This window comes from Moschus berezovskii, chromosome 23 (assembly GCF_049115385.1).
Source record: "Moschus berezovskii isolate FMDL1 chromosome 23, NW_MosBer_1.0, whole genome shotgun sequence".
NCBI lineage: Eukaryota > Metazoa > Chordata > Mammalia > Artiodactyla > Moschidae > Moschus > Moschus berezovskii.
Window position 1 is genome coordinate 59,752,387 of NC_142482.1, and position 23,517 is coordinate 59,775,903.

At 45.0% G+C, this 23,517-nt stretch overlaps 1 protein-coding gene across 1 annotated transcript in view; it reads left to right on the forward strand.

Annotated features, from left to right (window-relative positions):
* The window catches only part of F13A1 (coagulation factor XIII A chain), a 154,757-nt gene that overhangs the window by 25,142 nt on the left and 106,098 nt on the right, over window positions 1-23,517 (forward strand). The window lies entirely within an intron of this gene.

Below are 23,517 nucleotides of genomic sequence, written 5' to 3' on the forward strand. Positions count from 1 at the left end.
ATGCAGAACTCACTCCAGGGAATGCTGAAAGTGAAAGTGAAGTCGCTCAGCCGTGTCTGATTCTTTGCGACCCCGTGGAGCATAACCTACCAGGCTCTTCTGTCCATGGGATTTTCCAGGCAAGAGTACTGGAGTGGGTTGCCATTTGCAAATAACCTTTATTCTGCAGAATCCCAAGGAAGGTGGGTAGATGGGTTTGTAGTCAGTGTGCTCTGGCAACTTAGCAGAATATCTGCTTCTTTTTCTTTTTGACACTTAAGATTTTGTGCCAACATTAAAATAACTCTGTCAATTTGGCATTAATATTCAGTAACTTTTCAAAAATGATTACTTTCCTTTTTCATATTTATATATTTACTTTCCATGCTTTTATTTGGCTTCTTTTATCATGAAGCCAGTTTGCTTTCCTTTTGAATGTGTTTATTGAACCCTTATTGATAACCTTGTATGTGCAAAGCACTGCACTGAGATTGGAATAGTAAGACATATTTAAACTTTGCCCTCGAAAAGCCTGGAGAGGACAGCCTAAACACTAAAGGTTGAGTTCAATGCCAGCCTCTTGGGCAAGATGCCTGAAAAGCACCTTGGGAGAGAGAGATTGTGTGGCTAGTTGGAGGAGACACCCTGGAAGTGCTATTTGAGCTGGATATCAAAGGAAATGAAATTAAAAGATGATTGCTCATTGAAAGAAGAGCTATGACAAACCCAGACAGTGTATCAAAAAGCAGCAATGTCACATTACTGACAAAGATTTATATAGTTAAAGCTACAGTTTTTCTAGTAGTCATATATGGATGTGAGAATTGGACCATAGAGAAGGCTGAGCACTGAAGAATTGATGCTTTTGATTGTGGTATTGGAGAAGACCCTTGAGAGTCCCTTGGATTGCAAGGAGATCCAACAAGTCAATCTTAAAGGAAATCAACCCTGAATATTCATAGAAGGACTGATGCTGAAGCTGAAGCTCCAAAACTTTGGCCACCTGACATGAAGAGCTGGCTCATTAGAAAAGATCCTGATACTGGGAAAGATTAAAGGCGGGAGGAGAAGGGGACGACAGAGGATGAAATGGTTGGATGGCATCACCGACTCAATGGACTTGAGTTTGAGCAAACTCTGGGAGACGGCGAAGGACAGGGAAGCTTGGTGTGCTACAGTCCATGGGGTCACAAAGAGTCAGACACTACTTAACGACTGAACAACAAAAATCAAAGGATAAATAGAAGTTGACCCAGTGGAATGGAAAAAAAATGGGAAAGGTCAGTTGAGAAAAAACCTTGGAAATATATTGACAACCTTGTATACCCAGACAAATCTCTATGGAAGAGTTTTAAGCCGAGCATTTAAAAAATCTAAGTTTTTAATTTCTAGATTACTGTGGCAGAATAAGGAAGATAAATTGGAGGTGTGAGGTAATTGTCAGGGATGTAAGAGACTCAAGGGGACAATCTTACTAACAGATGCCAAGGTGAATGTGTGATGCACCATCTGTACAACTTTTCCTCTAGTAAATCGGAAATTTTTCTTTGCATAGTCAGGTCTTTACTAGTAAAGTCTGGGTGGTTCAGCAGTCAAGAATCCCCCTGCCAATGCAGGAGATGAGGGTTTGATCCCTGGGTTGGGAAGATCCCCTCAAGAAGGAAATGGCAACCTACTCTAGTATTCTTGCCTGGAAATTTCCATGGACAGAGGAGCCTGGCGGGCTACAGTCCGTGGGGTCACAGAGAGGGACACGACTGTGTGACTTAAAAACGCAGTATCAGTAAAGAGATGCCCTTGGGTCAGAGCAAGCAGAGTGCACTGCAGTGCCTGGTCCTTCAGTCATTTCAGGGGCGACCGCTCCTTTTATAGAAGGTCTGGGAAGTAGCACAGAGGACAGAGAGGGTTTTGCAGCCAGAATCCTAGTTACGCCGTGTAGAACCGTGATGGGCTCACTTGACCCCCGGGGTGACTCTTTCCTCAACTGCAAACAGGAATTATAATACTTGAAACAGTCCCTCATGGATTGTAGGAGACAATGTCCATGAAAGCACATTTTTATTCTCACAACACAACTGAGAAGCAGGGTGGATAGGAGCAAACCTTCCTGGACATCTGGAAAACGGAGTTCACAAGGAGTGAAGGATTTATCCAGGATGGCACGATGGTGGGGAGGTCCCCTGCACCCCACCTCTCTGCAAGACCATCAGAATCTTAGCCCAGTGGGTTGTCCACCTTGGCCATCTAAAAGAGGACAGACACACTGTGCCAAGAAAGGGGTAATCCTAGTTACGCTGTTTGGTGGATTAATCCATTTATTTTGCTCTAATCACCTTGACTGTCCACCTGTAAGTGGAGATGTTTGCTGAGACATCAGACCAGCCTGACTCTTTTTCTGTGAGACCCACTTCTCTGTTTTAACTCTAAACACGCACTCTGTAATGCCTCACCCCACTTGGGTTCCGAAGGGACAACGGAAGAGAAAGCTCCCACCTCTCCTCTTTGGGCTGAGCCCTCAATGACCTTAGCCAGAAGCAGCCCCCTTGGGGTTGGTTCTCCAATGAAACAGTGTAGCAAAATGGGAACAGGCTGTCAGAAAGGCCGAGAGGAGGCCACTGGGCTCCCTCTTCTCTCTCATGATGGCAGAGGAAAGGCAACAGTCACTGAACCTCCAAACAAAAATCTCCAGTGTCTGCAGCATCCATGCTGACAGCTTAATTAGTCAAATAGGAACCCTGACAAACCACAGACCAAGTTCCACCCAGAATCATTTGCCCGCAGTTCTAGCTGAAGGGACAGAGGCTGTTTAGCCTCAAAGTAGGATGGATTGCCATCTGCATTCTGGTGTCAGAGACCTACAGGGAGCCCCCTTTCCCTGCGTGGTGACCCAGTCCCACCCTAGAGAGCTTGAGATTCTCAGCAAGCCTTCGTGTCTGGAGGGAACCAGCACCGTCTGCGCGTCTCATGGCGTCCAGGGTACGCAGGGGCACACGTACAGAGGACCGCGGAGGCTGAGATGGGACGCCGCACAGACGCCTGACTCCCTCCCTCCCTCCCTTCCCTGTCTCCTTTCCATCCCCCTGCTCTCCTTCCCCTTTGTGCCTCTGTTTCTCTCTCCACACTTGCGTCTGAACGTTAACCTCTGTCACTTATGAGAATTCACAGCCTTGGCTAATCAGCACCCACATCATTGAATCTGGCCTCTTCCAGCACTGGTGATCTGAACTCAGGGATTGAACAGCGTGGGCCTCCCTGGTTTTCCACAGAAGTCCTAAGAAACTCTTGCAATTTGTGAAGTTAGGGCTGACAAAAGTGCATGAAAAAAAAAAAAAGTAACGAAAACGAAGGTGCCCACTGTCATACCTTGCTCTTCAGGCTCCAGTCTGTGAAAAGAGAGAGCAGCCAAGTGGAATTAAGACCCACGGAAGAAAGGAGGAAAGTGGACTAATTATTCATAATCCGCACTCGCTCATCACTCCTCCAGCGTGTTGTAAGAGCTGGTGAGGGAATAACTGGAAAGCTCTTGGAGCTCCTTAGTGATAGCTGGTTGCTAATAAGATGACCCAGTTATCAGCCTTATTTTGAATATTGCAGCTGTGTAGGAAAAGTGAAAGTGTTAGTCACTCAGTTGTGTCTGACTCTGCGCCTCCGTGGACTGGAGCCCGCCAGGCTCCTCTGTCCAGGGAATTCTCCAGGCAAGAATACTGCAGTGGGTTGCCATTCCCTTCTCCAGCGGATCTTCCCAACCCAAGGACCAAACCTGAGTCACCTGCATTGCAGGCAGTGTCTTTACCATCTGAGCCACCAGGGAAGCCCAGTCTGCCTAGGAAAGCTCAATCTTTACAGCAGCCCTTAAGGAAGTGTAACCTTTATAAAGTCCTGCTTAACAGCAGCCAGAGCCAAACGGGTATCAAGGGACCATGAGACAACCCATAAATAGCTGCTCCTCTCTTTTTTATTCTTTAGATGAGAAAAGCTTTCTTCTCGTCTCAGCCTCACTGATCGTTTCTACCCTTTCCCGTCACTTCTCTTCATTCCATTTCCATTTCTCTCTCACCCTTGCTGTCTCTCGGCACAGACATACACCGCGTCCTGGGGGTGAACCTTTTGGTATTTCTCCTTTAGTTAGGAGGGTAACGGGAGTTATGACCCTCAGGAGGTGGGAGCAGCAATCTTTGTCTGTCTGGAGGTGTCTCTTCACATTTCAGGGAGCTGCGCTGGATGCTCTGCACACATGGTCCTGTCTCTGGCTGAAGCCCTGGGCCTTTGCTGTCCTGTGGGAGCGTCTTCAGTTTTGTGTCGACCTCCTCTCCAAATCTGTTAAAGTGCCTTTATGAGGCCTCATCTCACGTCTGGTCCAGTGAGTTTCTGATGCAGAAACCTCTGCTGTATCTGGCACCATGAGAAACGGGATTTAAGATGCTCTTCCTGTCTATAAAAAGCTGGCTGAAGTTGGGATGAGAATTCTACAAAGAGTTAACGAGTATAACTGTACAGTACATGCTCTAGAGCTGGGCTGTACTGTTATCTACCAGAAGTATGTCATAGATGCTGGTCGACTGGACAGTCAGGAGGGACCCAGGATGGAGTTGAAAAGTAAGGTCTCAGGACCAGGCAAGAGTCCCTGAGGAGGGAGTCCTGAGGCGTTGGGACTGGAAGTGTGCATGCCCCAGGCTGACAGGAGGGGTTCTTGGAAGTCCAGGAGCTTGTTATCCTGCTGATGTACACATATTCTTTTTCATTTTTTAAGATTTTTTTATGTGGACCATTTTTTAAAGTCTTTACTGAATTTGTCACAATATTGCTTCTATTTTATGTCCTGGGTTTTTGGCCATGAGGCGTGTCGGATCTTAGCTCCCTGACAGGGGGTAGAACCTGCATCCCCTGCCCTGGAAGGGGGAGTCTTAACCACTGGATTCCCGGGGAAGTCCCCACGGGTTTCTAGTGAAAAGGAATCCTTAACTGAGTCAGACCTCCCAGTTATGCTGGGGTTTGAGCCCTGCTCACTCTTGCAGGCTCCTGGGGTGATGTGGAGACAGCAGCGGTGTGGAGGCCCACGCTGGCAGGCCTGCGAGGGATGCGCCTGCTCATGGAGCCAGTCTTCGCAGGCTGGGATTCAGCGCTCGGGTCCTCTGCGGCTGTGGAGGCGGCTTCTGAATCTATCCACAGCAGAGTCACCCTCCTTCCTCAACAGCCCATCTCATCACGTCACGAGCCCTGAAAACCTAGCTTTTGTCAAAGATCAGAATCTCATTAACATGATCAAATCCAATGAAGTCACCATTACTTTTCGAGAACGGTTTAAAGGGGGCTCGACAAATGGTGCAGGTCTCGGCGCTTGAGAGGTCAGGAGAGACTCGAATGATACCCACCCTCTTTATCTATTCACCAAAAACGCCTGTGGGGAGAGGGGAGAGAAGAGATGTATTACCCTGCTTTCCTGCTAATCTAGAGGCGCTCACACTTTGACCCGTGACACCAGCTTCACTGTTCGGGGGAGTAATGTGTAGACTGTTACTCAGATGGGTGGAATTAGCTGAATTTCAGTCAGATCCCCTGGGCGACCAGGTGGGCACTGAAAGAAACTTGGAACAATCGGGGGAATAAATCGGCCAGAGTCCCACCAGAGCAGCTCAACCAGCCTGGAAACCAGGTCCGAGGCGGTTCTCAGACGTGGGTGATAGTTACAGTCATAATTGACGTCATCAGATGAGGAAACTGACACAGCGGTCTTCAAATGTATCAAGAATTTGGCCTTGCCCACTGAGTGGCCCAGAAACACTGATGCTGGGACATCCTCTGGACCTGCCTTCCCTGGTGACACTGAACCCCGTAAAAAGCCTTTGACAAGTCGTTCAGGGAGCTGGTCTTAGCTAACAGCTAACACGTGCGTCCGTGCTGTCACTTCAGTCATGTCCGACTCCTTGCAACCCCATGGACTGTTGCCCACCGGGCTCCTCCAAGTATTCTCCAGGCTGGAACACTGAAGCGGGTTGCCATTCCCTTCTCCAGGGCTAACAGCTAATGACAAGATTCTAATTAATTCATTCTTGCTTAAATTTTAATGTCTGATGTGACTAATTGCATTTCCCTTCACCTCTACAATTACTCCTTATGGAAATAATTCCCTAACACCTCAAATGAATAAATTGCCATCGTTAAATTCCATTCATTACCTACAGTTTGGAGAGGGGATGGGTTGGCTTCCCGTTCAGTGGGCCGTGTGTGCTTCTGAGACCTTTTAAGAGCTCGGGTCCAGCACTGGGTCAGGGATACTAGACCAGGCGGTAATCAGGATCTGAGCTCCCCTGGTCCCTCCCTGGGGAAGCAGAGTAGGCAGGAGGGGCTGGGCTAAGGCGTGACGAGGCCAGGACAACTGAAATAGGGGAGGGGGATGGAGACCCCGCCCCCACCGAATTCACATGTGTTGGTGTTTGGAGGTGGCACCTTTGGAGAATAACTGGGTTTAGATGAGGTCATGAGGGTTTGGCTCCATAATAGGACTTTTAAGAGGAGGAAGGAGCCTTCCCAGGCGGCTCAGTGGTAAAGAACCCACCTGCCAATGCAGGAGACGCAGGTTCAGTCCCTGGGTTGGGCAGATCCCTGGAGGAGGAAATGGAAGCCCACTCCAGTATTTGTGCCTGAGAGAGCCCACGCGCAGCGGAGCCTGGCGGGCTATAGTCTGTGGGGTTGCGAGGAGTCAGCCAGGACTGAGCACGCACACACTAAGAGGTGGGAGGAGAGCGGAGCTTGTTCTGCCCACGGTGTGGGGACCCACCGGTACGAGGCCAGCGGTAAAGAGAGCTCTCACCAGGAAGCCAGCCTGCCCACACCCTGATCTTCTACTTCCCAGCCTCCGAGCTGTGGGAGACAAATGTCTGTTACTTAGGCCACCCGGTCAGTGGCATTTTGTTCCAGCGTCCCCCACAGGCTAAGACAGACCTCAGAGAAGGAGGATCTTTGGGGCCTGATGCTTTCTGCAGTCAGGCAGCTAAAGGGAGTGTGTGCAGCGCTTCATGCTGTGGTTTGACCCGGGGAGAAACGCCTGTGCAGGATTCTTTGGGAAAGCAGTCGTCAGCTCAATGCTCTCAGCCCTTCCAGTGAAGGCGCCACTCTTTCCATCTGGACTTGCAAGAACTACTGTTACATTTCCTTGACCAGGAAAATATGGAGACAAACTAGCCTTTCCTCTCAACCCCATAACGTGCTCCTAAAGGGACAAGCCACGTTTGAGGTCCAACATCTCAAAGTTAGGTTGCTGTATACGCTGCAAGGTCACTGGAAACACAGACTAGACAAGAGCCCCTGATGTTCTGAAGCAATTAACAAGACAAAAACAGCCCTTCTCCGACTAAAAAGATGGCAGTGAAGCAGTGGAGAGACAGCTAGGCTGGCATTTTCCATCAGACAACGTTTTTTATTTGTGCTGCATATTCCGAGTGATAGAAAGTGACACACTGTCTCCATTACTTCCTTCCCACCATCTCAATCTTTTCTAACTTTCATATTTGTGAAACAAATTGCTTTAAACATGTCAAAGACACTCGAGTGGAGTGTTAGCCAAATTTTAAAAATAAAGATGATTCACAAAGACAGCATTTGTGTTTATAACCATCATGGTAAAATTTCAAGAAAGAAATCACAGTCCTGATAATTTAGGGTATAACATAAGGTAGTCATCTTTGGAGGTTAGAAGGAAGTCTTTCTGCTCTGCCTCATGTCCCTAGATTTTTATGGCACAGGGAACCTGGCCTTGGGGGAGCGCAGTCGTCCCTGCTTCAAGGATTTACTGAGTAGTCACTGCTCTATTGATTTCTTCAAACTTGGGTTCCGTTTGCATTACTATGAAGGAGTTGAGTTCCTCGACATTTTGCTCCATATCGGTCCTATATTCTCTTGCACCTGTTGCTTCTTGAAAGGTCAAGTCATATCTTGCCCTTGTAGAGACAGAAGGTTGCCTAGTGCAAGGCACTGAGGAGGCCTCCCTTTAGCACATGCTTTTAAAGAGTCGATACTGGTGTTCCAAAGACAGAAAGCTCAGAAAGCGCTGCTCCTCTTAAGAAACTTAAAGACCTACTTCAGTGATGTTTTCTTTCTTTTTTTAAGGGGAAACTAAGCTCTAATATAAAATTTAAAAATTTAAAAAGGAGACTGTATATACACAAGATAATTGTACAAATGATGGCTGCCCATGTTGTCCTGTTGTTTGCTGTTTAAAACATTTTTTTTTTAATTTCGAAAGAAACTCCATTTTACAGAAAATTTACAAAAGTGATACAGAGAATTTCTGTTTTTCTTCCAGAGCCACTGAAGAGCTTCCAACCCAATGTCCCATCATCATTGAATTCTTTTAATACTTCAATGTGTATTTCTTATGGGCAAAGACATTCTCCTGAATAACCACCAAAATCAAGACATTATAATTGATGTGTTAGGATCATCTAATCTTCAGACCCCATTTGGGTGTCACCAGTTGTGTTCTTGCCTGGAGAATCCCAGGGACGGGAGAGCCTGGTGGGCTTCCGTCTATGGGGTCGCACAGAGTCGGACACGACTGAAGTGACTTAGCAGCTTAGCAGCAGTTGTCCCAATAACATCCTTTATAGCAAGAGGATCCAGTCCAAAACCATATGCTGCATTTTGTTGTCGTGTCTTGTCTCTAGTTTTCTCCAGTTTGGAGCACATCTATAGTCTTTCTTTGGCTTCAGCTCCTTGACACTTTGAAGATCGTAATGCATTAATTTTGTACAGCTACTCCCAGTTTGGGTCTGTTTGCCTGATGCTTCCTTGTGATTGCAGTCAGGTTATGTGTCTTGGACAGTAATATCACAGAAATCGTGCCGTGGTCTTCCTGGTGCATCCTACCCAGTTGCACGTAATATTTTGTAGATCTCCTTACTGATGGCATTAATGTTGATTACTTGTTTATGGCAGAGTTCTAGGTCAGTGTCCTAGTCTGTTCTGTCTGTTGGAGCAAAATACCACAGACTCGGTCCTTATAAACAAACCTCTCACAGTTCTGGAGTCTGGGAAGTCAAAATCAAGGCATCAACAGATTTAGTGTGTGGTTGAGGCCCTGCTTATGGGTTCAAGCCCGCTGTCTTCGCACTGTGTACTGACATGAGGAAGGGCGGGGGCTCTCTCCAGGGTCTCCTTTACAGGCTCACCAGTCCCACTCATGAGAACTCCACCCTCATAACCCAGTCACCCCTCAAAGGCCCCACCTCCAAATATGGGGACTCGTAGTGAGCTGTTTAAAGTGTTGTGATACTAGTTTCTATAAGCTGCCATAAGCTGTATTTGGCACGATGTTCTAGCAGTGTGTGTAAGTGAAGTCTTTGTGTCTACCGCATATAAATTTTGTGAGGTTAATACAAATATTCTGTCTGAAATACCTGGGTTCCCCCAGACAGGAGATTTTGAAATTAGCAGACAAGAAGTTGAGTAGGGAGTCATCTTGGGATTAGCTTTTGTGAGGGGAGCAGAGTTGGACAGAGGAAGAAGCTGAGCTTCAAGTAGCACCAGCGAAGGGCTCAGCAGACCCCACTGGATGAGAAGTGAAGAAAGGAATCACCCCTCTCCAAACTCATGCAACGAATGGAATTCAACTGTGGCTACTTATTCATGTAAGATGCTAGGGAATTATTTCCTATGAAGAGTGAGCATGGGCATGAGAGGAAGTACCGTGTCTTATCAATTATTAAAATTGTAAGAAGAATGGATTATTAGACTCCTGCTATTATCTGTTAGCTGATACCAGTCCCCTTAGAATGAGCAGCCAAATGGCTTTTTTAGGGGGTGCCACATGGCTGATGTGCAGCCAGGGAAGGGAAGCCCAGAGGAGGCACCAAAGTGAGGATCCTTTGGTCACACAGCAAACAGCGTGAAACTTCAGAGTACATGCTCTGAATTTGGAGTCTCAGAGCAGTGAGAGATGTTTAAGACGAAATTCCCTCACTGTGCTATTTTCCAAAGGACTGAGCTTGGTGTCATTCATGGAAGACCAAATTGTACAACTTCAGTCCACAAATAAAGAGGTATTCTCCAATTACCTCTGTTTAGAAAGATGTTAGTCAAATCGGTGGAGTTTTACTGATTTAAAAAAGTTTACTGGAGGAAATCAAGGAAACTTGAAATATTCCTTAAAGCCTTGGGGAAATATCAAGAAGAACAGTCTCCTTTGCCCACAAGGAGTCCCCGGCTGGGGCCAGTGGGTGTGATTTGTGTCCGTGGGTTGGAACAAGGTCTTCTGCGTGGTCACTCAAGTAGTTGACGTATCTCCACTGGGGTTTCCTAGGTACCTCAGTGGTAACGAATCTGCCTGCCAAAGCAGGAAACACAGGAAACTCGGGTTAGATCCCTGGGTTGGGAAGATCCCTTGGGGGAGAAAATGGCAACCCACTCCAGTATTCTTGCCTGGAAAACCCCAGGGACAGAGGTGCCTGGTGGACTGCAGTCTGTGTGGTCACAAAGAGTCGGACATGACTGAGTGACTGAACACGGACACACACAAGCAAGCATTGTGGGAACTTGGCTTGAGTACAGTACATTTTATGCTGCTTTTCCATGTAATCAATGATCAGTTCATAAAGCAACTACAAACATCTATTGTAAGCAAATGAGCATCCACACATAAATACATGCATGAAATAATAACGTACAACATGCATGGCACGCTTTCATTCTTTAAGTTCTTTCTTTGGTGTTCAGTTCAGTTCAGTCGCTCAGTCGTGTCCGACTCTCCGCGACCCTATGAATCACAGCACGCCAGGCCTCCCTGTCCATCACCAACTCCCGGAGTACACTCAAACTCATGTCCACAGAGTTGGTGATGCCATCCAGCCATCTCATTCTCTGTCGTCCCCTTCTCCTCCCGCCCCCAACCTTTCCAAGCATCAGAGTCTTTTCCAATGAGTCAACTCGTCGCATGAGGTGGCCAAAGTATTGCAGTTTCAGCTTTAGCATCAGTCCTTCCAATGAACACCCAGGATTGATCTCCTTTAGAATGGACTGGTTGGATCTCCTTGCAGTCCAAGGGACTCTCAAGAGTCTTCTCCAGCACCACAGTTCAAAAGCATCAATTCTTCAGCGATCAGCTTTCTTCACAGTCCAACTCTCACATCCATACATGACCATGGGAAAAACCATAGCCTTGACTAGACGGACCTTTGTTGGCAAAGTAATGTCTCTGCTTTTTAATATACTATCAAGGTTGGTCATAACTTTCCTTCCAAGGAGTAAGCGTCTTTTAATTTCATGGCTGCAATCAGCATCTGCAGTGATTAGGTCTGTAATAAAATCATCCTTGGCTCCAATCACAATCCAATGCTTTTGGTTTATTAGTCTCACATTAGTCTTCTGACTTGAATTTCAGTTTCAGCTTGGATATTTGGTTATGAACTCACTGAGGACAGTGTGTATATCACATACATCTTATATACTCACCCTCGTCACCATCAAGTTAAGTGACGTGACTTTGCTTATACTAAGAATTAGTAAATATCTATTTAAATAGGTGTTTATTGAGCATGTAGCATCGATATCCTCCTGCAGACTAATACCAGCACTAAGACTGCCTCTTATTTCTTAGAAGCTTTCCATGTTGATTTTTGCCCTGCCAACAACTGGTTTGCTCCCTGGAAATGTGACAGCATTTGACACTTTGTTATACATCACATTCATATTTGCATTCCAAAGACAGGCACGTATTTTTTTTAAAATTACCAATGATTTATTCTTATTCCTATTATTGTTGCCGTTAAATTATTAACAAGAACCGACTGTTTTAGTGAAAATTTTATCAGAGTTCTGTTTGGCTTTTCAGCTAAACTTTTGATCTTGTCTTTGTTGGCTAATGACATTGCTTCTTAAATCTGCTAAGACCCATAAGCCTCAGGCTGCCTGCGTGATGGATATAGTGCAAACAAACAGAACTCTGGCTTCACAGAACTGGGATTTGCTGAGGAGACTCGGTTCCTATCAGAGAGACTTCCTGATGCTTGCTTCCTGAAGCTGACTGAGAAGCAGATAAGCGCCTGAGCTTATGCCTGGCCATGCATCTGGTCAGTGATTCTTACTTTCACTCCAAAGTGTGTTTCCCACCACAGCCCACCTCCAAACCTTCCTTGGGCTTATAGATCCCAGCTTGAGGATGGCAGAACCAGAGAGATGAGCTGAAATTGTTCCATAACAGTTGGAGTGAGGGGTGACTCTGTAGCACCTTTAGCTGCTCCCTTCTCAGAGTTCAGGGCTTCCCGGGGGCCCCCTTGGTAAAGAACCTGCCTGCATTGCAGGAGACTGCCTGCAATACAGGAGACCCAGGTTCAATCCCTGGGTCGGGAAGATCTCCTGGAGAAGGAAAGGCCAACCCACTCTAGTATTCTTGCCTGGGACATCCCATGAACAGAGGAGCCTGGTGGGCTACAGTCCATGGGGTCGCAAAGGTCAGACACAACTTAAAGACTAAACCACCACCACCACCTCTGGGTTTCCATCACACCCAACATCTGTAAAGATCTGTGTTATAGAAGTCCTTGCCACACCCACTTCCTTGTGGTGGGTGATCCCAACTACAGCTGAGCATGCTAGGGGCACATTTAAAATGTAAGCGATTTTGTGGAAGGAGTCGGTCTTATTTCAGCAACAAAGAGGTGATCCTAGCTCCATGTTGCTGGTGTTTCCTGTGTTGCTGGCAGCACCCTAGGCCAGCCCCTGCCTTCTCACGTCCAGATCATTACCTTGGTGGGTCAGCTGTGGTGTGCACTTCGTAATGCTGGTCCTCAGTGGGCGTGGCCTTGTTGTTTTTCTGCATCAGTCAAAGAGCCTTGCCCAGTGCTGGTTTCATGTATATTTCACGGAATTACACCTTTACTCCAAAAATAGTTTAAGAGTCTTAGTAAGGACTGAGAGTGGAATGAGGTGGGCAAGATACCTTAAAGAATGTAACTATCAAGCGGTTACCAAAGGCTTGTTAAGCTCACTACGCTCCAAGGTGATACAAGGCACCGGATGTTAGAACAAAAGTCAGTTCCTCTCCTCAAGAAGATTCCCCTTGCTTCTCTGGTTTGCAGGACAAGGACACCTGGCATGCTGCAGTCCATGGGGCTGCAAAGAGTCAGATAGGACTGAACAACTGAACTGAACTGACAGCTACAGAATTAGCACCGCCAGGAAGCTTTCTTCCATTAGGAAACATCCAAGTAAATAAATACAGATAGGTAAATTTTATATATATAAGAATTGGACCATAAAGAAGGCTGAGCGCTGAAGAACTGATGCTTTCAAACGGTGGAGAGTCCCTTGGACGGCAAGGAAATCAAACCAGTCCATCCTAAAGAAATCACTCCTGAATATTCATTGGAAAGACTGATGCTGAAGGTGAAACTCCAATACTTTGGTCCCCTGATGTGAAGAGCTGGCTCATGGGAAAAGACCTTGATGCTGGGAAAGATTGAAGGCAGGAGCAGAAAGGGGCGTCAGAGATGGTTGGATGGCATCACTGACAATGGGCATGAGTTTGAGCAAACTCTGGGAGCTAGTGAAAGACAGGGAAGCCTGGAGTGCTGCAGTCCATGGGGTCACAAAGAGCCAGGCATGACTAAGCAACTGAATAACAACATATATATGTGTATACACACACACACACACACGCATCCCACTGGCAAGGTATTAAATAGAAAGCGTAGATTCCAAGGTTCTTAATGAATGATTCTCTGTTGAACATTTGTGTTTCTCCTGTCTTAATTGTCATCATCCAAGATTATTATTATTATTTTTTTTGCTATTTTTGATTCTTTCTTTTCCGGTGCTGTTGCTTTGTTTTTGTAGCTAGTAACCTGGTGTTTCTAAAAGTTATTCAGGGACTTATTCAGCCTTGTCCCCATGCATTCTTACTCCATTCTAAGACTGTTAACACAAGGCTTGCTTTCCTTTCCCAGGCTGCTGTGTGCACGCCTCCAGCCTTGCCACATGCATCATGCTGTCATGGTAATACTTCCAGGGCCCGTTTGGAAAGAGATGGATTATTTTGAACACGAAAGGTGTTTCCTGGGAAAAACAAATGAATCAAATGGAAAAATGAATTAACATCATGAAATTTACCTTCCCAGCTGGAATATGATATATGCATGAGTTCCTTAGAGACAGTCCTCTTATAAGAATTCACTATTAAAAAAGTCTGCAGTGATGTGGAGTCAGAGCTCAGCCTGAAATGTATTTATACATGAACGGAAAACATCCCTTGAAGGAAAACATTTAGAACTATGAATGTTTGTTTCTTGTGAGGGGTGCATGGACTTGACAACTGGTTGCCATAGGCATCTTGTTCCAGGGCTTCTAAAGCCTGTGTGATGTTCTTAATGGGACTTGGTATCTGCAAAATACTCAATTCTGTCAAGTGACATTTGCGTGCTTGCTTGCTTGCTTGCTAAGTCACTTCAGTCGTGTCCGACTCTGTGTGACCCCATAGACAGAAGCCCACCAGGCTCCCCCGTCCCTGGGATTCTCCAGGCAAGAACACTGGAGTGGGTTGCCATTTCCTTCTCCAGTGCATGAAAGTGAAAAGTGAAAGTGAAGTCGCTCAGTCGTGTCCGACCCTCAGCAACCCCATGGACTGCAGCCTTCCAGGCTCCTCCGTCCATGGGATTTTCCAGGCAAGAGTACTGGAGTGGGGTGCCATTGCCTTCTCCGACCAGTGACATTTACTGGGCACCTACTCAGTACAAGGCACTGGGATATTTTATGGAGTTATAAAGACAATAAAATAACATCTTCAGCTCAGTTTAGTAAGAAAAATAGGTATTTAAGTTCATAAGGAGGAAAAGTTTTATTTGGGATTTCCTGGTGATTAATTAAAACTCTCATGATCAGAAGTATGATTATTAAGTACAGCATAGGAAGAACCATCAACTGTGGCCACTTGACTTACAGATGATGTGCCCAAGAGATGAGAAACGGGGGTGCCCTGAGGCTCATGATTCTTCATTTCAGAGCCCCAGGGAGAGTGACTGACGCGTGCCTACTTCAATTACAGGCACCTCCTCCTCCTCCCTGCTCTGTCCTCCCAGGCTCTAGGTCAGAGTGAGGCGAACTCAGAATGATTATATTAGCAACCTCATTCAACTACACCAACCGTGCTGTAGGTGAATTAGTGGGCTTCCTCAACTACCTGGGACTCATCACCACATAGGATGTTTCATCTAAATGTAAATATATTCCAAGCCATCCACTTTCTGAAACATTAATTTTTTTAATGCAGCACTTTCCTCTGTGGGGTACTGCCATCGCATGCAGTGTGTTCCCAGATCTACAAAATGAATGATTGAGACAAAATCTCCCCCAAAGTCAAAGAGGGCTGAATTTGAGCTTCCCCACCACGTGGATGACATGAAAATGAAGAGGCCATGCAACAAGCTCAGGCCCTTTGAGCCAAAGTTGGTAAAGAATAAAATCATGAAGGAATGAAATATTTTCATCCTCTTCCTCCTGGTTCCAAGTAGTGAGGTGTTAAGGCAGGTGTGTTTCTCTGTATTCACATGTATATTCTACACATAAAGAGAGAGTCAGGTTATATGTAAAGAGGGCATGGGGACATGTGAGTACAGGCATACACTTCTGGCCAATTTTGCCTTACAAGTAGTGTTCATGTGGCCTCAAAAATGATTTACAGGTGAAAATAAACGTTTAAACTAAGACCATATGTTAATTTCTAGATCACTTGAGAATTTGACACCAATTTTAGTTAAGTGTGAAAGAATGCAATTGGCAATTATATTTTTTCATGGTTAGTAAATGGTTCAATTGCAAATACTGTGTTATTAAAAACAAAATGAGAATCCTTTCTGGGATATTACATTTCCTGCTTCTATTTTTCTTGCTTAGATTATTTTTTAACACAAAAGTTACACAGATTTGTAAAAACAAAACGTCTATCCAGGCATTATTCACTTTTAGCAAACATGTGCACGGTGGTCACCTTTGGAGGGCCGAATTTCGCGTCCAGATTTGGCCGAGGGAGGCTGGCGGGCAGTCAGGGGTGCTGATGGATGGGTGTTCAGGAGCCGTAGGCTGATTGTGGTCTCTTAAACGTACTACCTCCTGGAGGTGAGAGGGCTCTTTAGCGAAATGAAATACTACTCTGTCACAACTTCCTAGCTCACAGTTCAATCAGGGAAAATTCTTCCCCAGCGCTGCCACTGAAATCATTACACTCAGAATTAAACATGGTATAAGGGAGCAGCTGACAAGACCCTGCGGTACTATCGACACGCCAGGTCTTACGTGAATAATCAGCTTTTCCATGCAGTGCATGTGGAAAGGCCTGCAAATCAGGGCTCCTTCTTCTCCCTCTGGAATGAATGGAGTCACTCTCTGCTCCCCACTTGTCTCCGCGTGCTGCTCTGGTGCCACCCGGCTTGACCCAAGGAGCAGAGCTCCTCACACGTCTCCTTCCTTCCTCCCGCCACTGACGTGCCCTTAGAAACCTGCTAAACCCACGTCCGCTGCAGCCCAGAGACCCTTTTCGGAAGCTCCCACCTGCCAGGTCTTTCTCACCACCAGTTACTAAGCCCTGGGATTCACACTCCTGCCTGACATCCCCGCAGTCCACCACTGCGCACCGCACCCCCAGCTGTCCTTCCGCCTCCAGTCCCTTCAAATCTTCCAGTTTTACTCTTCTCTTGGCTTCCTGCCTCTTTGTAATCCCTCCAGCACCCTCCGCATCGCCTCCACAGAAGCAGCGACCTGCAGACAGAAGAGAACGCACTTCCCAGCCCAAAGATCTCAGTGCCTGCCCCGTGACCACCTCTGCCTGGTGATGCAGAGGCCTTGTGCGTCGTAACCTCACGGGACCTCAGTTGCCCCCCTGTAAAACGTTCCTCACAGGGACCCCAGGAAATAAAGCTTCATTCCTATCACATTATTTCCATCTCTATGTGAAGTGCCTTGGCAACACTAAACACCTTTTACAAAACTGAAATTGAACATTTTAGCTGAGTCCAGTAAAATCAATAAAAAGTTATAACCAACTTCCTATGTCTTCAATACTCTGAGACTGAGGAATTTAACTAGGAGGTTTTAAGGAAATGAAATGCTGACCCAATCGCAGTGTAGATGTTTGTTCCTGGTTTGGTAACATATTTCTCTTTGAAGGAAAAACGAGGTGATGGTATTTTCTTCTTAGCCCCAAGTCTTAGACACTGGTGGTGCTTTAGTTGCTAAGTCGTGTCCGACTCTTATGACCTCCTGGACCATAGCCTGCCAGGCTTCTCTGTCCATGGGATTTCCCAGGCAGGAATACTGGAGTGAGCTGTCATCTCCTTCTCCAGGGGATTCTTCCAGACCCAGGATCAAAGCTGTGTCTCTTCCATCAGCAGGCAGATGCTTTGCCACCGACCCACCACAGAAACCCCCTGATTCAATAAAACACAAAATTCTCTAAGGCAGAGACTGGCAAATTTTTCCTGGCTGGGTTCAAATCTCAACCCCGGTTCTCGTTGCATCACCCTGGTCAAATGGCTTTGTCTTATTGCGTGTTCGTTTCCTGATTTGTCAGGTTAGGATGACGACTGAGATTTTCCTCTCACCGCTGTTCTGAGGAGTAAAGCAGCAAGAGGCGTATCCTAAGCAGCACATTCATGGCTTGTCCGTAGACCGTAAGCTCAGTGAGGACAGGAATCTGCTTTGTTGACTGTTGTGTCTCTAGCACTTAATGATGCTATTCATGTTTAGCACAGAGCAGGCGGATACTGTTGCGGGAAGAAAAGAGCTTCAAACAAACTAGCCTTTAGATTAAATCATGACTGGGCTCAAAGCCAGTGTGAACAAACATGGCTCTCCTTTTCCTTTACATTTTTTTAATAACTTGAATTTGCTAGGTAAAATTTAATAGGAGTCTTTGCAATTATAACTTGAAGTATAATAATGGAAATGAATGATCATTGGTATTTCAATACTCCAAACGATAGTGGATGTTAGTATAGAGATGAAGCGGAAGCTCACAGCACATAGCTTTCAGTTCAGTTCAGTTCAGTTCAGTCACTCAGTCGTGTCCAACTCTTTGCGACCCCATGAATCACAGCATGCCAGGCCTCCCTGTCCATCACCAAGTCCCAGAGCTCACTCAAACTCATGTCCATCGAGTCGGTGATGCCATCCAGCCATCTCATTCTCTGTTGACCCCTTCTCCTCCCGCCCCCAACCTTTCCCAGCATCAGAGTCTTTTCCAGTGAGTCAACTCGTCGCATGAGGTGGCCAAAGTATTGGAGTTTCAGCTTTAGCATCAGTCCCTCCAATGAACATCCAGGATTGATCTCCTTTAGGATGGACTGCATAGCTTTACATTGTTGCTATTTTTTGTGACTCCATGGACTGTAGCCCACCAAGCTCCTCTATTCATGGGGTTTGCCAGGCAGTAATGCTGGAGTGAATTGCCATTTCCTTCTCCGGGGGATCTTCTCCTGCATTGGCAGGCAGATTCTTTACCACTGAACCACCTGGGAAGCCCATAGCTTTAGGAACACTCTCAGAGATTTTTTTTGCTGTTCTTAAAGGAGTCTGCTTATATAATTCATTTGAAAATGCCTTTCATCCTTTTTTTTTAATCTAAGTCTCTTATTATGACATAGATTTTCTCTCTGAAAGCTTATATTTACCAAACTTGTGTCGTATTTAATACTTGTATTCTAAATCCAAATCATTATTTAATGGCAACAGCTGCCAGGAGTCACTGGAATAAATGAATTATGGTCCTGTTTAGCTGGCAAGATTGCATTCGATTTCCACACTCCAGCACCAACGGGGTCTCCAAGAGCAACAGAGAAAGGGCGACCTAGTCCCCGGGGCTGAGTGTGTACAGAGAGGAGCTTATACAGGAAGTATGGGGACTTTTGGGACAAACAGCTTTGACAGGTGGGTCATGTCCAGGCTTCCCAGAGGCTGAGCCCCGTGTATTCCCAAGAATACCACCTAGACAACTGTCATACCTTGGCAGAAAACCGTTTTCAAAGCTTTGTTGGATTTGTGGTAATATTTATTCAGGGTGTTGATAAATGGATACTCCTATAATAGCAAAGTGCCAAGGTTCTACTCTTTCTCCCTGGCTTGCTCTGAATGCAGTTATTTACATTAAGATGAAGCATCTCACTGAATTACACAGTGGCAACTTATGCAGCTACCTCCTTAGAATGCTCTGTCTGCAACAGTATACCTACCAAAGAATCCTTTAAAGATCCCAGTAATTGGAGAAGCCAAAAGGAAGCATTGTTTTTACTTGTTTTAATGTCGAATTATCTACGTGGTTTATGTAAAGCAATTGAAGTAAGTTTTCAGTAAGTCTCTTCTGCTTACAATCAAAACAGTTTTCAGACGTATTAGTCTGATTTGTAATTTTCTCCATGGCTAGAATTGAATGTCTGATGCATTTTGGTAAAGTTTCTAAATGAAACCTTTGCTCCAGTTTAAAATACTTAGGTATTTGACTATTCTGTAAACCAGACTATACACTGAACTGGAAGCTAAACAGTTAAAGAATGCTGTGAGGTTCAATACACTGCAAAGACTGTTTTTCCAGGAACCCATCAGTAAAATTTAGTTTTGATGTTGATCATGAAGTAGGAATTTGGCCCAAAATGGCAACAATAAAGAGAAAAAAGATTTGCTTTGAGATAGCTTATACATAAAGTTTGATGAGCCTGGACATATGGTAAAATGCTCTGATGTTTAATTTTCTATTGAAATAATAGCTAAAAATTTGTTATATAAGAGAAATTATGTACAAAGCATATTACATGTATTATTTTATTTCACCATTGAGTAGTATTATTATTCTCATTTAATGACAGAGAAGAAGAGGAAAATAGAGATTTGTAAAGGTCATGTAATTTATTGTGATTATTTTATTTTTTAATTGGAGGATAATTGCTTTATAGGGCTGTGTTAGTTTCTGCCATACAACACAAATCAGCCATAAGTGTATATATATCAGTTCAGTTCAGTGTACAGTCCTGTCTAACCCTTTGCAACTCCATGGACTGCAGTACGCCAGGCTTCCCTGTCCATCGCCAACTGACAGAGATTGCTCAAACTCATGTCCATCGAGTCAGTGATGCCATCCAACCATCCCATCTTTTGTTGATCCCTTCTCTTCCTGCCTTCAATCTTTCCAAGCATCAGGGTCTTTTCTAAGCAGTCAGTTCTTTGTATCAAGTAGCTAAAGTATTGCAGCTTCAACTTCAGCATCAATTAAATTCGGGACTGATTTTCTTTAGAATGGACTGGTTGGATCTCCTTGCAGTCCAAGGGACTCTCAAGAGTCTTCTCCAACATCACAGCTCAAAAGCATCAATTCTTTGGGGCTCAGCTTTCTTTACAGTCCGACTCTCACATCCATACGTGACTACTGGGTAAACCATAGCCTTGACTAGATGGACCTTGGTTGGCAAAGTAATGTCTCTGCTTTTTAATATACTGTCTAGGTTGGTCATACCTTTTCTTCCAAGGAGTAAGCATCTTTTAATTTCATGGCTGAAATCACCATCTACACTGATTTTGGAGCCCAAGAAAATAAAGTCTGTCCCTGTTTCCACTGTTTCTCCATCTATTTCCCATGAAATGATGGGACCAGATGCCATGATTTTAGTTTTGTGAATGTTGCATTTTAAGCCAGCTTTTTCACTCTCCTTTTCCACTCTCATCAAGAGGCTCTTTAGTTCTTCTTTGCTTTCTGCCATAAGGGTGGTATCATCTACATATCTGAGGTTATTGATATTTTTCCTGGGAGTCTTGATTCCAGCCTGGCATTTCACATGACCTACTCTGCATATGAGTTAAATAAGCAGGGTGACAACATACAGCCTTGTCATACTCCTTTCCCAATTTGGAACCAGTCTGTTGTTCTATGTCAAGTTCTAACTGTTCCCTCCTGACCTGCATACAGATTTCTCAGGAGGCAGGTAAGGTGGTCTGGTTATCCCATCACTTTAAAAATTTTCCATAGTTTGTTGTGACCCACACAGTTAAAGGCTTAGGCATAATCAATAAAGCAGAAGTAGGTGTCTTTCTGGAACTCTCTTGCTTTTTCTATGATCCAGCAGATGTTGGCAATTTGATCTCTGGTTCCTCTGCCTTTTCTAAATCCTGCTTGAACATCTGGAAGTTCTCGGTTCACGTACTGTTGAAGCTGGTTTGGAGAATTTTGAGCATTACTTTGCTAGCGTGAGTTGAGTGCAATTGTGTGGTAGTTTAAACATTCTTTGGTATTGCCTTTCTTTGGTATTGGAATGAAAACTGACCTTTTCCAGTCCTGTGGCCACTGCTGAGTTTTCCAAATTTGCTGACATATTGAGTGCAGCACTTTCATAGCATCATCTTCTCGGATTTGAAATAGCTCAACTGGAATTCCATCACCTCCACTAGCTTTGTCCATAGTGATGCTTCCTAAGGCCCACTAGACATCCCATTCCAAGATATTTGGCTCTAGGTGAGTGATCACACCATTGCAGTTATCTGGGTCATGAAGATCTTTTTTGTACAGTTCTTCTGTGTATTCTTGCCACCTCTTCTTAATATCTTCTGCTTCTGTTAGGTCCCTACCATTTCTGTCCTTTATTGTGCCCACCTTTGCATGAAATGTTCCCTTGGTATCTCTAATTTTCTTGAAGAGATCTCTAGTCTTTCCCATTCTATTGTTTTCCTCTATTTCCTTGCATTGATCACTGAGGAAGGCTTTTTTTTATCTCTCCTTGCTATTCTTTGGAACTCTGCATTCAGATGGGTATCTTTCCTTTTATTCTTTGCCTTTCACTTCTCTTCTTTTCTCAGCTATTTGTAAGGCCTCCTCAGACAGCCATTTTGCCTTTTTGCATTTCTTTGTTTTGGGGGATAGTTTTGATCACTGCCTCCTGTACCATGACAAAAATCCAACCAGAGTTCTTCAGGCACTCTATCAGCTCTAATCCCTTGAATCTACTTGTCACTTCCACCGTATAACCGTAAGGGGTTTGATTTGGGTCACACCTGAATGGTCTAGTGGTCTTCCCTACTTTCTTCTGTTTAAGTCTGAATTTTGCAATAAGGAGTTCATGATCTGAGCCACAGTCAACTCCCAGTCTTGTTTTTGCTGACTGTATGGAGCTTCTCCATCTTCAGCTGAAAAGAACATAATAGATCTGATTTTGGTGTTGACCATCTGGTGATGTCCGTGTGTAGAGTCGTCTGTTGTGTTGTTGGGAGAGGGTGTTTGCTATGACCAGTGCATTCTCTTGGCAAAACTCTATTAGGCTTTGCCCTGCTTCATTTTCTACTCCAAGGCCAAACTTGCCTGTTACTCCAGGTATCTCTTGACCTCCTACTTTTGCATTCCAGTCCCCTATGATGAAAAGGACATTTTTTTTTTTTTCTGGTGTTAGTTCCCATGGACAGAGGAGTCTGGTGGGCTACAGTTCATGGGGTTGCAAACAGTCGGACATGACTGGAATGCAAAAGTAGGAAGTCAAGAGATACCTGGAGTAACAGGCAATTTTGTCCTCAGTTCAGTTCAGTTTAGTTGCTCAGTCGTGTCCGACTCTTTGCGACCCCATGAAACACAGCACGCCAGGCCTCCCTGTCCATCACCAATTCCTGGAGTTTGCTCAGACTCATGTCCATCGAGTCGGTGATGTCATCCAGACATCTCATTCTGTCGTCCCCTTCTCCTCCTGCCCCCAATCCCTCCCAGCATCAGAGTCTTTTTCCAGTGAGTCAGCTCTTTGCATGAGGTAGCCAAAGTATTGGAGTTTCAGCTTCAACATCAGTCCTTCCAATGAACACCCAGGACTGATCTCCTCTAGAATGGACTGGTTGGATCTCCTTGCAGTCCAAGGGACTCTCAAGAGTCTTCTCCAACACCACAGTTCAAAAGCATCAATTCACAGCTTTCTTCATTGTCTAACTCTCACATCCATATGTGACCACTGGAAAAACCATAGCCTTGACTAGACGGACCTTGGTTGGCAAAGTAATGTCTCTGCTTTTTAATATGCTATCTAGGTTGGTCATAACTTTCCTTCCAAGGAGTAAGCATCTTTTAATTTCATGGCTACAATCAGCATCTACAATGATTTTGGAGCCAAAAAAATCAGCATCTACAGTGATTTTTGGAGCCCAAAAAATAAAGTCTGACACTGTTGCCACTGTTTCCCCATCTATTTCCCATGAAGTGATGGAACCAGATGCCAGATCTTTGTTTTCTGAATGTTGAGCTTTAAGCCAACTTTTTCACTCTCCTCTTTCACTTTCATCAAGAGGCTCTTTAGTTCCTCTTCACTTTCTGCCATAAGGGTGGTGTCATCTGCGTATCTGAGGTTATTGATATTTCTCCTGGCAATCTTGATTCCAGCCTGTGCTTCTTTCAGGCCAGTGTTCCTCATGATGTACTCTGCATAGAAGTTAAATAAGCAGGGTGACAATATACAGCCTTGACGTACTCTTTTTCCTATTTGGAACCTAGGAGTATATATATATATATATATGCATCACACCCTCTTTTAACTTGCCAGAGATTGC